Source organism: Passer montanus, unplaced genomic scaffold (genome assembly GCF_014805655.1).
Source record: "Passer montanus isolate IOZ18808 unplaced genomic scaffold, ASM1480565v1 scaffold17, whole genome shotgun sequence".
NCBI lineage: Eukaryota > Metazoa > Chordata > Aves > Passeriformes > Passeridae > Passer > Passer montanus.
In genome coordinates this window covers 12493976-12509007 of record NW_024364270.1, presented here as the reverse complement: position 1 = coordinate 12509007, position 15032 = coordinate 12493976, and the positions used below count along the sequence as shown (strand labels likewise).

At 41.9% G+C, this 15032-nt stretch overlaps 1 long non-coding RNA gene across 2 annotated transcripts; it reads right to left on the bottom strand.

Moving 5' to 3' along the window:
- Nucleotides 1-732: 732 nt before the first annotated feature.
- LOC120499930 lies at nucleotides 733-7757 on the bottom strand. Of its 2 annotated transcripts, none has more exons than XR_005626998.1 (3): nucleotides 7636-7757; nucleotides 3426-3615; nucleotides 733-988 (listed from the first exon to the last, which is right to left on the bottom strand). It is a non-coding gene; the product is annotated as an uncharacterized LOC120499930 (long non-coding RNA). The 2 variants fall into 2 exon arrangements; XR_005626999.1 differs by lacking the exon at nucleotides 7636-7757 and adding an exon at nucleotides 3906-3994 and having other exon boundaries at nucleotides 3426-3732.
- Nucleotides 7758-15032: the final 7275 nt, after the last annotated feature.

The following is a 15032-nucleotide window of genomic DNA, read 5'->3' as shown; positions in this document are numbered from 1 at the left end:
AGCTTTTCAGTAAAAGGAACCATAGGGAATCATTTGACTGACATGGAATGAAGCCAAGATGATTCTGAGGAGAAGCTTCACTGGCAGAGGACTATATGTTGCACCTGACAGTGTCAGCAGAGACTGAACCTGGTGATGAGTCAGCACTGCCCACCAACTTCCACACCAAACCAAGCCACATCTGACCAAACCATCCCACTCTTGCCTCCTCTTTTTTCTCTGCTTAAGTGTGTTGCTTACCTGCTGTGTCTTTCTCCATTCAGGTGGCAAGCCCTCCAGGACTGTGACTGTGACTTATTAAGTATACATATGGTTCCTGACAGGAGCCCCAGTAAAGCCTCAAGGCTTTGGTTAGAAATGATACAGCCATGGATGAAGCAGTGAGGCTTAACAGGTGGGCAGGATCCATGAGGACAGTCTGTGAAACTGATGTCTAACACAGAAGTGTAGGGGGAATTTAAAGCTGTTAGATCACACAATTTGTATTTGCTGCCTCCTGTATGGAGCTGGTAAAATTCATACTACAAACTCAATCACATAAAATATTAATCAAAGAATTAATATTTGAAGACATAAGAAAAAAAACCTCAAGACAATTCCTATTTTGAATAACTTTCATCCCATTTAAATCATGTCTCAGATGTACATCTACTAATAACAACTTGTTCTCCCAAAACAATGCAAGGATGGAGTAAATATATATAAAATCAAAGCTCAAACAAGGTACACATAAACATTTTACAAGACAAAAAGTACAAACATTGTCTCAATCTCAATGCCAACAGACACTAATCTCTGTGTGACAGAGCTCCAAGTGCAAGTGTGGTGGCAGGGTTTGTGTTTTACAGACCAGCAGAAAGCAATGCACAAAACCTGGAGCCCAGCCTCTGCTCCATAACACAGACTTGAGGCTCTCACAGGGATCCTTCCTCATGCTCATGTAGCTCTTTGTAGAAACCAGGGAAGGAGGTTTCCCAGGCTTGAGGACCTAAAAAAGAGGTTCAGAGACATCTCTGAGCAACCACAGCATCTTCCAGTAGAACTCCTATCTTCCTAGGTAATTTCCTTTCCCACCCCTGAGTCACCAGGACCCATGTCCAAATTCCTCCTGCTTCCTTCATTCCTTCCCTCTTTCCACCTCCTGACACAGCCTGGCATGTGTTTCATCTGCATTTAAATAACCTGCTGGTCACCAGGTACTTTGGAAACAGAAGCTCTTTTTCATTTCAGGATGTGGTTTAAGCTGAGCCTGCAGCAACAAGGAGCTGCTTAGGGAGGTCTGTTCAAACACACTGTAACCCTGGGCTCCAACATTCTTGCTTGCTCAGCGAGGACAGGGCATCCGCTCCTTAATTGCACAGAGATGACAGGTAAGCTTCCAGAATTTTATTACTGACACATATTCTTCAGAGACTTCTAAACTTGGCAAGAATTAAATAAAAGCAGCAGAGCATTTTCCTCTAAAAATGCCGACTTTCTGCCAAACCTACCCTGCAATACATGACAGAAGGGGCTTTTGCAAGTGACAAAACAATACATTTTCCCCCATGCATTCATTTTTAAAAATAACCCTAAACATTTTGATGTGGCATCAAATAAAAAGGCAGATGGCATGAAAAATTTCAATACTAATATTTAAGAGTTTACTACAGCTTACCAGGAGGGTGCTCACAGGCCTGACAGAAAAAGGGTATTCCCATCTTACAGTTCAATAAGCCAAATGATTTTGATGCCCTGAGTCCCATATCAAAAAACTCACTACATGTAGAGCAAAAGGTGTTTACTCTAGCAGAAACATCACAGACTATTTCAAATTAAGAAAACTTCACAGAGAATGCTTTCTTTTTAATTTTTGAAAACCTTCAATAAACCCAAGAAGGGTTATCTGGTACAGATGAAATTGGGATGAAATTTTAGGCCAGAAAAAAACATAATCAGCACCAAGAACTACTTTCAATTTTATGGAAACCACAAATGAGACTTAGAGAACAGAAACATCAGCTCTAGTGGGAGCCACAGTCAGCAAAAATGCTAACTCCATTGTATTAAGTGGTGGCGGGGGGGGAAAGGGGAAAAAAAAAAGAAGGCACTGTGTTCAAAAAAATGATAGTATATGCCAGCTTGGTAACCAGCAGACTGACTCTTTCTATATACTTGAAATCACAACAGCATGCTGAGCACACTGCTTTGACCAACCTGCAGCACTGCAAAGCCCACACACTAAAGAAGGACCAGGCTGGCCAATGCATATTACACTAAAATTCCACTTATGAAGGGACAAATTTCTCCCATTTGACCAGGGTTAGGCAGTGTAACAGTAAATGTAATGATGAATAGCCTATGCAACTGCTTCCATTTTTGATAGCTGGCTAGAGGTGAAGTAGTACTAGAGGAAAGAGCTTAAAAATGACAGCAGTACCCACACAGCACAAAAGATGGAACCAGAATTTTTTTATTGCTGCTGGTGACTGCACAGCAAGAAGATCTTGCCCACAATATACCAAGCTAGCCAAAACTAGCCACTCTTCCAAACTGGCTGAAAAACTGACCATGCTGTCTGAGTGCTCCTCTACTAAATTCTGAGCCTAGCACAAGTTCAACCATCTACAGCACAGGGTCCACAGAATTCAAGGAGGCAGAGCTGGAGTTCTGCTCCATGATTTCAGGTATGCACAAGGGGGCTGCAAGTAATGGTGAGCAGCAAGAAGAAAATGAGATATACTGAAGTATAAGGGAAGCTGGGGAGTGGTGGATGATGGGCATCAACCTCACTGAATAGGCAGAGAAAACACTGCAGGAGACCACACTTCATTGACTCAAATATTCACAAATTATTGTTTCTTCAGTTGTGGTTATGTCCCATCCAATCCAAACTTGCTGCAGTGAGGGGTACAGAGAGGGGAAGAAATATAACATAATATTCCTTCTGTATCCCCCTCCAAATGCCTCTGCATCCAGCCTCCGTTTCTCATGCATGCAGGCTTTCCCACCTTCACTTCTCTCCATGATGTAGTTTATACAATTTTATATGGGTGTAAGAAAAACAAGGCTGCTGGAGCACACAGGTGGGACTCTCACATCTAATAACTTCTCAAATATTACTGCAAATCCCTTGCCATTCTCTCCAGAGACATCTTACTCCACTTATTATTTCATTTCCTGTTTGTTCCATTGTAAGTTTCCTTTTATTTAATTTCATGCAGCTTGGCAGAATAACATCAAGCAATTAAAATGAGGCACATATAACACTCACAAAAATACTGCAGAAATCTCCAATGTTCTCTACATTGTTTGAATTAATTCACATTTCACATATACCAGCCTATGATGCCTCTTTTACTCTGCACTTCACTCCCACTAGCAGGTATTATAGTTAAGTTATGTAATTGAATCATTATTCATCAGTAAAGCATCTACTTACTCACCAGTTTTATACCTTCAATGTCTCTCGTGGTAGACTCAGCCCAGAGATGAGTCCCAAGGCAGGAGAGTCTCAGCAGCAGGAATGCAACCATTGATCTTGGCCCACAACCACTCAGTAGGTTTTAGCTCACTGTAGAAATCACTGCAGAAATTTCTCCTTGAGTCTGGGATCTCACCACACAAAAACATAACCTTTAATTTGAAAACAAAACACATTCCCTGTTCTCACAGTCATGAAACCACCGACACGGATCAAATGAAATCCAGCACAATATCATCTTCCCTACTCTGGAGACATCCTGAGCAAATCTGAAAAATTAAGAACAGAGTTGTTCAGCTAATCAAGTTGATGCAGAAGCCTAAATGAGGGAGGGCAGGTGGGGAGGTAGCAAGATCTTAATCAATTTTGTGTCCCTGATGAGCTGCTCAGGCACATCCAGTTAAAATTGTCAATCTAAATTCCAAACTGCTGAAGTGCTCACCATCATTTACAAAGCTGTAAAAAGTCAAAAGTCTTTCCAACTCCTCTTCCACCACTCAGCAATGTTGTAAAGCAGTGTCAATATAAAAGCATAGCACCTTGGCAATAGAACATACAGAAAGATTACATTAAATGCAATTCAGTTCATAAGTTTCAAGCCTCTGTTTATATGTTGCACTCCTCTTTCTAAATATCTGTCTTGCTTTTCCATCAGAAGTTGCTAAATGGTTTCTAGTTTACTGCAAAATTAAACCAGTGTATATGTCATACCTTCTATCATATATTTGCAACCCTGCTCTGGTGAGCTGAAAACTTCAGCACAGTAGCCTGCAAGAAAATTTCCACTGCAAGTCTAATTTGCCCAGCAATCATGTAATATAGAACAATAGCTCTGAACACTGTGTTTCAAACTATCATGCACTTATTCACTCAGTCCTTACAAAAGCACAGTTAGAACACTCACGAGAGGTTTAATTTCTGAAGCCACTAACAAATAGGATCGTCCTTAACTTCAAATCCCAAGCGGGCACCACATGCACTGCACTATTTCAGGCCAATTAGCACGTTGTTTGGGAATTAGCTCTTAAAACAACCAGTGCATTACATCATGAAAATAACAGTTTCCCAATTGTTCTAATGAATACAGAAGAGGAAACTGGAACAAATCCTCTGCTGGTATAGATCCATCTAGTTCAGCTGAGCTCTGTTACAAATAATTTCAGCTTTTTTACTTAGAATGTATGCAAGTAAAATAGCAATCCATTTGAAATGGAAAAAATCCCTGGCACTTTCTGTGAATCACCACATGATTATTAAGATAATAAAATTAATCACAGGTTTTCTACCTCAGCCTTGGTGGTTTTCACAGTTTCCAGTGTTGTAGCAGTGAGACTATACTTATTCTCTGTAAGCAAACAGTAAAATGCTGTCTAGAAGTTAAAGCATTTTCCTGAGTCTTTCCATTATCACAGTTATTCCCAGACTATGAAACTCCTACGCTTTGTACCTGTTGGTTATGCCTTTCCCTTAATTTCAGGATAACACATAATGCAGCTTTATGATCTCAGAGTAAAATCCAGCCATTCATCTTCAGCCAAGCAATCAAGGAACACAAAGAACATCATAAGTTTCACTTTTAAAAGCTACTGTTCCTTAAAATGGGGTAATACTTGTTTCAAATTTATTTACAAGTTGTTTATCCAACTCATGCAGCTCAATAAAATGAGAGGTTCATTACTCTGCCCTCCCTCAGCCACATGCTAGGTACTTTATTTTCAGCTGAAACCACAGGTTCATCTCTGCTTGCTTTCCTAATACATTTCAAACCAAATAACCATCAACCTTCACATATGGTCTCAAGCATACTTTTGACTTTGTTTTTGTTTTCCTCTGCTTCAACACCTCCTCAGATTAATTCTCTCATACCAAACACTGATTACCATCCAGTCTTGTTTTATTTACTACCTCCTCCTGGGTTTCACCCACTTACATCTCCCTTATGGTTCTTCCAATCTGAAGCTGTCTGGTGCCAAGCACACAATGTTTGTTTTTCCTGTGCTACAAATTCATGCTACAAGCATCAGTGTGACTCAACTCCCAACAAGTATTAGAAGAGTTCTTGCATTAATTGTTGGTTATTCCTGGCAGCCCTGGAGAGTCTTCACATGAAGAAATGGTCTCTTGAAGCCATTTCAAGCTTGATCCCCCATTACATGGCAACCAGAGGCCAAAATAAACAGAAAGAAGTAAGAGAGCATACATCCAAAATGCACAATAAGAAAACAATACAGAGAAAACAAAGTGTCATTCTCCTCTGTTTTAACAGAAAATGCACACAGTGAAAATATCGTAAATTGAGAAGACATTGTTCTAAGGAAAAACAAAAGCCCTAAACTCCAAATTAATTGTCATAAAACACTATATTCCTATAGACAACTGTTAAGATTAACAAGAGAAAGTAATTTACATTGAATGTGAAAAATTCCTCATTATGCTGTTTTAAAATACGGTTTTTTGTTTGTTTTTTTTTTTAAAGCAAGTCTTTACCCAGCAGACTCAAGGAAAACCTTCCTTCTGGCCTGGCTATTCAATAATCACTCACCATACCATGCCTCACACTTTTATGTAAATTTTTGGCAATGTTATTTACTGCTTTATTTCAGCCTATTAGTCAGGAACATACTGCTTTTCTCCAAATAAACAGAATAGCCCTCTTCTACATTTTCTAGAAAAAAAACCAGAAGTCCAACACTAGCACAGTCATAGATGAAGAATAAATAAAAGCCATCTCAAAGCAGCTAAAATGAAGAAAAATATTTTAAAAATAAATATTCTCAATATCTTATAAAGAACTATGCATAGACACTTCTTTAACCGACATTATTAAAATCCAAACCCCAAAATGCTTTTGCTCAGTGTCATATGAAATGTGGGTGTTCCCTTCTTTCCAATGTAAATGCCAATGGCCATTACCATTAGTAAACAAATGAAAGATAAAAACAGTCCACAAATTGTAAGGAAGAATAGGAAAAAGGGAAGGAAAAGTCTTTCAGCCATATGAAAATTACTCTTTCATGACTTCACAGGCCCCATATTCTTCCCGTGCCCTCACTCCTTTAAGCACACAACCCTACAGCAAAGTTCAGGGCAGGCAGTAGCCTGAAATGAACTTAGACATGCCTGCAAATGGATGAAGGGCAGGATGTACATGCACTACTCAACTCTGAGCTCTTAAATTATTAACCTGGACTTCCAGTCATACCCTCGATGGAGAGAAACACATCTTCACTAGATGGAGAGGAGACCCTCTTTAGGATGTTGCCCAGGGATGTTGCTCTAGGCTCCATCTCTCAGCCCTGCACTGAACACAACTGGCTGGAAGTCTCTCTCTCAATGAAGAGCAGAGAAACAAAGGTATCTATAATATCTATGCCACTTACTGAAACTTTTTTTACCCAAGGACCACAGCTGCATGCTATCAAAACTAACAGTCTACCCCAGGAGAAACCAGTACCCTTCATGGCATCCACAAAGCCACGTAACTCACACATGAGAAATGTGTCAATGACCACAGAGTCCACTGCCTTTAGAAATTAACAAGAAATTTCCTCTCCCTTCCTGAACTACAGCCGTTTCACACATAAACACCGTCTCAGAAGAACTCTTGTCAAATTGAAACAGCTACAAAAGAAGAAAAAGGTGATTTGTCTCTGAGGAACATGCTCTGCTGTGCACTGAAGCCTAAAAGGGTAGCAGCTAGTGAGTCAGAGGCTTCAAAACCTCATTGTTGCCTTCACTTCTTATTTCCACTCATACTGACCACAGGCTGATAGGAAATTCTATTATTGTTAAAAGGCACAAACAAGATAGCCAAAATAATTCAGAATCCAATCGATACCTTACATTGTGGCCACAAATAACAACTCTAACCACAATTCCACACCCTGTTGAATTAGCTTGAAGGTCATCTGGCCCTAATCTTGGTATTTCTTTTCCTATCACATTACTAACTTCTTTAACTTATAAAGAATAGCCTGGCCTAAACTTCCAACAAGTAAAAACAAGCACATGAATCCATCCTAAAACTCCAAGACATTTAAGTATTTAACTGCATCTGATTATAAAGGGTAAGAGCTGAAGTTGCCACCTGGCTTCTGTAAGCACCTGGCAGACCCCCATTCTCTGCTGCGAGGCACATGAAGAACCACTAAAATCTGACAACACTGAGTTACCTTATGCCATGGCTTCCAGCCAAGCTTTGAAAGGCAACAAATGAGATTGTCCCTTGAGTGGGGTCATTCACAGGACCAGAAACAACACAAAGTGTATATAGACACGTATATATATATATATGGTCTACTCAAAGGTGGCCATCAAGGTTCCTTAAGCAAGATTCCTTTTTTAGTTGAGAGCTGCTGTCTCCAAATTCTTCCAAAACCCACATCAAAGGGAATGGGAGAAAGAGACAGTACGTTCTCACTCCTTTAAAAGAAAGGACTGAGCTACAAAGAGCCTTAATTCCCCCACAGTTTGCACCTGCACACATGCTGATACAGCCCAGCCACCCTGGAGTCACGTCTAGCACTCTCTCTGGGTTATCTTGCACAGGTGTGGCATTAGCAAGGATTGCTGTTCTCCAACAGCTGTCAGATCTTGTGTTAAGGTGACTATTTCAAGACTTAAGATAACTTTCCTGGCAAATGAGAGTGAATTCGACAATGACTAAAAGCTTATGACAAAGATGATATGTTCATAGACTACTTATCATGACAGAGGAGAATTTTACCTCTAGTCCCTGCTCTTCCCAAATTGAAACAGAAATACTGACTAATCTTTCTGTTTGGCTGCCTTGATCTCATTAGTAACATTTTCTTGCAGCAGAGAGGTGAAGCAGGGCACCCCACAATGTCAAAGTCACTCAGACCTCTGACTATGGGGTCATGTGAAGTCTCACATTCATATTAGAGATGCATAGCTACGACAACACTGGGTTAGAGAAGGTCTGGTCCTCTAAGAGAGAGGTTATAAATACGCACTGAAATAGTTCAAACTACTTTTCCCCTTGCTTTTAGCTTTAGGAAGTTTACTATTTTCACCGTAGAAGGAAATGAGCCACCACAAAAGAGGTCATCTGATAGCATCCTATTCTTTCCCTTCTTCCTTCTGCCCCTAGAATGCAAGGTAGGTCCTAGTGAATATTTCATATCTTAATTACCGAGAATAATTATCAGTTAAAAAAAACTCATTAAAGGGATATTGCTTTCATGTAGCTCTGAAATGAAATTTAAATCGCTTTTCATCTCTTCACTGTAACCTGTTGGAATGAAAACCTATTTATCAAGTTTCTTCAAAACGGACCTATCCTGCTACGCCAGACCACCGCCTGACGAGCCCGCCTCAGGAGGATGGGCACGGGCAGCGGGGCGGCGTTCGGGCCGCGGAGGTCACGGCTCACGCCAGCGGGTCACTTACCGCTGGGCCGGGCTGGGCTCGGCCGGGGCTCGGCCGGACGGGCACCTGCGGCCGCCTTCTCCGCCAGGCGCGGGCGGGATCGCCGCGGAGCGGTGCTCGGCAGGCAGCGCACCTGCCGCTCCCGGCCCGCCACCGAGCAGCGAGGGCGGGAAGGCCCCGGAGCGCTGCCCCCCGGCCGCCCCCGCGCCCCCATCGCGGGCTGTCAGCCCGTGCTCCCGCACCTGCCCCGCCGTGCAGGGAGCTGGCTGAGCTCGGGCGGCCCCGGGAAAGGTGGGCGGCAGCAGAGAGAGCCAGGTCTGCTGCCACCTCCACGGCCGCGACCTGAGTGTCTCAAAGCTGAGCGAGCTCTCCCTCATTGCCCCTTAGCTCCATCCTTCCCTCCGCCTTTTCCATGTCAGTGTTCATTGCACAACCCCACAGGTACCAAATTATTTCCTTGTTTTTAAAAAGAGCCCTCAGACAAGCCCCCTGAAGTCTTATTAAGCTATCCCACCCTCGGGGATGCTAATCTGATCCCCGATACAGAAATAGTACATGAGTAGCTGTACTGCTTTCTCCTTCAGAGTTAGCCATGGCATTATCAGGAAAACCCAATATGTGGCCGAGACAAGTATATGGATAGAAAAGTTTGTTTACGCTTAGCCTTGGTGTGATGGAGTGGATGCTCATTGAAAGAAGCATTTCAAGGGCCTGGAGGGCTCCTGTTATTGAATCCTCAGTGCTGTGACTCAGTGTGTGGTAAGGGCTGTAAATCCTCTGAGAGTTGTTTTCATTCTTCGATGCTCTTAACACACAGCAACAGTGGCAAGAAACGTCTCCATCTTTTCTGATGCAGCTGGACTGACTTCTATTAGCCAAGCCTTGTGGTCCCTAGGTTAAGCTACTACCTATCAATTTACTAGGAAGAGCAGTTTCAGTGAAGAAAAATATGAAACAGCTCATCTGCTGTGTAATGGAGGCATTAGAGGGAATTTTTAAAGGCGCGTTAGCTGAGAGCAACAGGCACTAGTAGTCGGGGTTTTCTCTTCAATTGTAGATCAGCTTCAAGGTCCCCATCGTCAAAGGAGATTAGCAGGTGAACCAGGTTAATTGCTCAGGCACCATTAGGTCTGTTTCTCCCTCCTTCCTAAGCATGCTATGATCAAGTAGTCGGGTTTCCCAAGCCCAGCGTTATTCCTGGGAAAGATACAAGACAACACAGTAATTTGTAACGTGGACTCTCCCGGCAGTCACACTCTCTGTCCAGAAAGGACACTGCTGAATGAACTGATTGACAGCATAGCAATCAACTCCCTCAGAAAGACAGATCTCCACACTCCCCTAATGACTCTGGTGCGACGTACGCAGAGACTGCACTGATGGAAGCAGGCGAAAGTCACCAGCAGAGTAAATCGTCGGTGAAATCTGAGGACTAGATACGAAATATTTTGGTTTCTTTACTGCTGAGGAATACATTCAGTGCAGGTAGCTCGGTTTGCAAGCTGAGCGAGCCTGAGGCAAGGGGCCGTGAAGTGCCAGCCCTGTGCCTAACAGCCGGGGGCCCGGGCCCTCAGAGACACGGCAGCAGCCCACCATCCCCTCGCTAAGACACTCCAGGGATAAAAGCCCAGGGCTTCCTCTCTTCGTAGCTCCTCCTCAGAAGCACCAGCTCGAGTTGTTATTTTGTTATTTAGTTATAGCACCGACAGTAAATCATTTTAAGGATCGGGACGTCTGAGACTCTGCTATAGGAAAGCTAGGGACCGGCCGGTAAGGAAAGCTGGTGTTACTGTGACCCTGTTGAGCGTGGGGTGTGTAGCTGTGAATGGTCCCAGCTCAGGTGGTGCATGGCACTACTGGATGGTCGGACAGGAGAGTTTCCTGAACATTTACCTTATCCTGAGGAGACCTCTTGACAAGATGATGATGATGATCATCAGGTGGTGGTGGTGATGAGCTATCAATTCTCAGTACAAGATTAGTCTTCCCACGGAGTTTGCCACACAATTGCCACTTAAGTGAAACGGAAACAAAACCAGCCTTCAACAGTGAAATGAATGCAAACACTACATGACTAGGCATTAAACTTATTAACACAATTAAATACTGTCAATTAACGAAATGAGATCAAAGTGCTTTTCAACTTTACAAAGACAAACACTTTTTAAAAGGTGGAGTAATGTTTATTTTTTTGATCCCAGTTGTACTCCCATGTGGGTTTCATACATAAATCCCTGTATTTCTAAAAAGCATGGCATAGCTTTCAAAGCATTCACACCACTGATCTCAATATTGTACTTAGAACATACATAGCAGTCACACCGATACCACTGCTTTTGCCTAATAGCTGGTGTAGACAGTAACCTTCAAAACAAACCCCAAGACCACAAAAAATATATAGCCAAATCAACTATGAGATGGCTAAATACAGAAATCATAGTATCATTGGAGTACGATCATAGCATGATTGCCTGGCATACCTGGGATTTCTGGCACTGCAGAATAGCACAGGGCAATTTAAATATATGTGACTGAAGTGCTGTTACCTCCCTGCATGTCTCCTGCTGTTCCTGGCTTTTTTGTCTTTTCCATTCTGAAGCATCAAAGTTACCATGGAAACAAGCAGTGGCATTTATGTATATTCGTGAGCTTTCCCCATCCACGGCACGTGAAGTTAGTCTCAGTTAATGGTGTCACCTGCACCTGGTGGAGCACATCCCTGAGGAAGGACGCCCTGCAGTGGGATATGGGCACTGGCAGAACGAGACAGTTCTGAGCACCGCCCTGGAGAGGGGCTCTAGGAGCAGGGCCAAATGCCTCCAGGGGAAGGAAACTTGAAATTCTTTCTGCTGTTGCCGAGTAGCAGGAGTTAACAGCTTTCTCAAAGCAGGAGGAGCTGGTAAGAAATAGGACTCTGGGGACAAGTATTTTGGATGCAGTGCAGTGACATTTTTTTCCCACCCAATGAGGACAAGTGGGAGTGTGACCTCCAGCACCACATGCAATTTCTTTTAGACAAATATGTAAAGGAAATAATTTTAAGTATCATGGCATGAGGACATAGGGTCTCTTTAATTTAAGCTCGCCTTAATTTGCTTAATTTGCTTGTCAAGAGGATGTATTTCAGCAACAAAATAACTAGAGGATAAATCTGCAGACACTTGTGTAATGCTGGAAATTTAAAACTTGAGTGGATGGCAGTAAGTGGCAGACCAAAGTGCTTTGACTCTTAAAGCCTTCGATAGATCTTGCACCCTTCTGTTTATTCAGGTGGACTTGGATAAATTGCATCAGCTTCTTGACTCTTGAAAATCCAGTGATGACAACTGGAACAGCAGATACCCAGAAACTGTTTCAGTTTAGATGCTACAAAATTAGAGGGACAATTCCATCTACATAGCCCAAAACTTTCAAAAGTGATGAATTGAGTTGGTTCGCCCTAGTTTTTGATTGGCCAGTCTAAGACCTTATGAAAACATGAAGAATTGCTATTCAGAAAATACAGCTCACCCTCTGCAACCTGGTAATTATAAAAAATATCACCAGCAGGACACCTCTGGGTATTCAGGCGTTCTGGTAAGTAGTGTTAGAGTAATGCAACCAAGCAATAGTATTTATTTATAGTACTAATTTTTTAAAATTAATTCAGGAACACTTCTGCCCTGTGTTAGTTAATGTGTATTTTTACAAGCAGTAAAGGCACTTGTATGTAAATAACCTGTATAGGAAATTGTGTTCTTTTCTCATGCGTCCTTTTCTCTCTGTAATTTCATTCCTTCTCCATTACTCAGAGGACAAGCAGGGATGAAAAGAATAAATCAAAATTATCATTCTTGCAAAATAACAGGCTGAAAAAGCATTGTCTCTCAGTGATTTCCATAAAGAGACAGAACTTTGTGTAAGATATTGGAAAAGAACCATAATAACTTTCCATTATATGAGCCTCGGTATTTTTACTTAGAATGAGAGAACAAATGAGGAATTCAAGACAGTGAGCTCAAGGCATGAACATTTGTCCTGCAACTCACATATGTTAGAATTAAGGGAGAAAAATATTCTACTAGTGAGAACAACAGAAATTTATACTACCAGAACACATCTCAAGTGACCCTCAGAGGTACAATGACAATTTTAAACTCCCTCCAAAATTATGTGTGCAGCTAGGCTAATGGCTATATGGTACAAATGGCAGTTGTTTCAGAGAACTCCTGTTCTAGTACATGATGAACAGTGGTTGGTTTCTGACACTCATCAGCCAATTTTAGAGCTCCAAGCCAGACACTTGGAAAATTCTAACATGATTTAGCCCCAAAACAACACAGGCATTACTCTTTCTGCTGCAACAGCATTTGGAGGCCTGAACTGCTTCAGCATAGGCACAGTGCAAAATAAATAGGGCAGTGTTTACTCCACCAAGCATCTTCAGTCATGATACAGTCTCTCTGGAAAAGGGAATGCTACTTCCTACTTGAGTTCAGGTCTGGATGCTTTGAGTACTAATAAGGCTAGAGAATAAGTAGCAGCAGTCTACACTTCTCTTTCCTTCATTTTCAGTCAGCTGATATTTATATCCAGGTGAAGACAGAAAAACCTGTAAGTTTCTGCTATTTAGTGGATTCTTAACTTGCTCTCAAAATCAAGTGCCTTCTGGACCAAGAACAGGTTTTTTTGGGTCATCACTCCCACTACCATCTCAAAGATGCTCTTAATAAGCCACCGTTTATTAAATATGCACTGCCTCAAGTTTATTTTGAAAATATTAGATATGCATTCTAGCTCTAGGATACCTTTCCACACCAAAAAAGGAAACATCACATATAAGCCAATAACATTAGTACAAGTGGCTATGTAACAAAAAATGTTATTAGCAACTGCTGTAGACAGCATAATAGATATGACATTGTCCACATCTCAACATCTGAAGGACTGTGGCTCAGTCCCACAAATGTATCGTTTCAACTGCCAAAATCAGCTGACAAGAGATTTGCTTTCTATGACTTTTAAAATAGTTATTGAGTATGATTCCACTGTTAAGTTTCCCTGTCCTAAAGCTGTGCCAGACAAATACAAAAATGTGAAGTGCACCAGCACTGTCTGTACTTCCATGGCTAGAGAGAGACATCCAGACTCACAGCTGATTTCACCGTTAATTCTGAAAACACCTCGGAATTTTTTACTCTTGTCCCTCTGGCCTTGTAACTTTGGCAGTGCCTGGTACAGGATGCTCAAGAAAGAGTACAAGATTGTTCCCACAGCTGAGAATTTGTTCATCACCATTGCCCAGACACATGGTCTGAGATGATGTGAAAATAGCTGTACCCAGCCTGTACCAGCAGCTCTTGACACACACCATAATGACACACAGACACAAGTGCACTGGTGGGAAGAACAGACTTTTAGCCTTAGGAGACCTTTCCCCACCAAAAAAAAAAAAAAAAAGGAAACATCACATATAAGACAATAACATTAGTACAAGTGGCTATGTAACAAAAAATGTTATTAGCAACTGCTGTAGACAGCATAATAGATATGACATTGTCCACATCTCAACATCTGAAGGACTGTGGCTCAGTCCCACAAATGTATCGTTTCTCAGCTGACAAGAGATTTGCTTTCCATGACTTTTAAAATAGTTATTGAGTATGATTCCACTGTTAAGTTTCCCTGTCCTAAAGCTGTGCCAGACAAATACAAAAATGTGAAGTGCACCAGCACTGTCTGTACTTCCATGGCTAGAGAGAGACATCCAGACTCATAGCTAATTTCACAGTTAATCCTGAAAACACCTTGGAATTTTTTACTCTTTTCCCTCTGGCCTTGTAACTTTGGCAGTGCCTGGTACAGGATGCTCAAGAAAGAGTACAAGATTGTTCCCACAGCTGAGAATTTGTTCATCACCATTGCCCAGACACATGGCCTGAGATGATGTGAAAATAGCTGTACCCAGCCTGTACCAGCAGCTCTTGACACACACCATAATGACACACAGACACAAGTGCACTGGTGGGAAGAACAGACACAGCCCCTGTCAGCCTTAATACTCAGCAGTATTAGATGTGTTACCTTTATATACAAAAAAATCTACAACCATTTTGCATCTTCAGTTTTAGTATCTAGGGTAGCTGCTGGCAAGGAACTGTACAGTTTGGCATGACATGCTGTAAAGCATGTTCTTTCT